Genomic DNA, 889 nt, shown 5'->3' with positions numbered 1-889 from the left:
TAAGCACCTACCATTGATATGTCTGCATACCAAATTTCCAGTTCGTGAGACTTATGGTTCCGAAGTTATAACTGATAAAAAATTATGCGCCTATGGGATGTGCCACGTCCCCTTTTACAACCTCGTTTATACATTCCCTCCTATAAGCACCTACCATTGGTATGTCTGCATACCAAATTTCAAATTCGTGTGACTTATGGTTCCGAAGTTTTAGCTGATAAAAAAAAACCACGCCTATGGGACGTGCCACGCCCCTTTTTGCAAACTCGTTTTTACATTCGCTCCTATAAGCAACTACCATTGACATGTCTGCATACCAAATTTCAAGTTCGTGGGACTTATGGTTCCGAAGTTATAGCTGTTAAAAAAAACCACGCCTATGGGATGTTCCGCGCCCCTTTTTGCAAACTCGTTTTTACATTCGCTCCTATAAGCACCTACCATTGATATGTCTGCATAACAAATTTCAAGTTCGTGGGAATTATGGTTCCGAAGATATAGCTGATGAAAAATTCCACGCCTATGGGATGTGCCAAACCCCCTTTTAAAAACACGTTTATATATACGTTCGTATAAGCACCTACCGTTGATATGTCTGCATACCAAATTTCAAGTTCGTGTGACTTATGGTTCCGAAATTATAGCTTACAAAAAATTCCACGCCTATGGGATGTGCCACGCCCCTTTTTGCAAACTCGTTTTTACATTCGCTCCTATAAGCACCTACCATTGATGTGTCTGCAGACCAAATTTCAAGTTCGTGAGACTTATGGTTTCGAAGTTATAGCTGTTAAAAAATTCCGCGCCTATGGGATGTGCCAAGCGCCCTTTTAAAAACACGTTTATATATACGTTCGTATAAGCACCTACTGTTGATATGTCTGCATAC

Source organism: Rhagoletis pomonella, unplaced genomic scaffold, assembly GCF_013731165.1.
Source record: "Rhagoletis pomonella isolate Grant_MI unplaced genomic scaffold, Rhpom_1.0 Rhpom_scaffold_00001, whole genome shotgun sequence".
NCBI classification, from domain to species: domain Eukaryota; kingdom Metazoa; phylum Arthropoda; class Insecta; order Diptera; family Tephritidae; genus Rhagoletis; species Rhagoletis pomonella.
Note: the sequence above shows the minus strand (reverse complement) of the source record.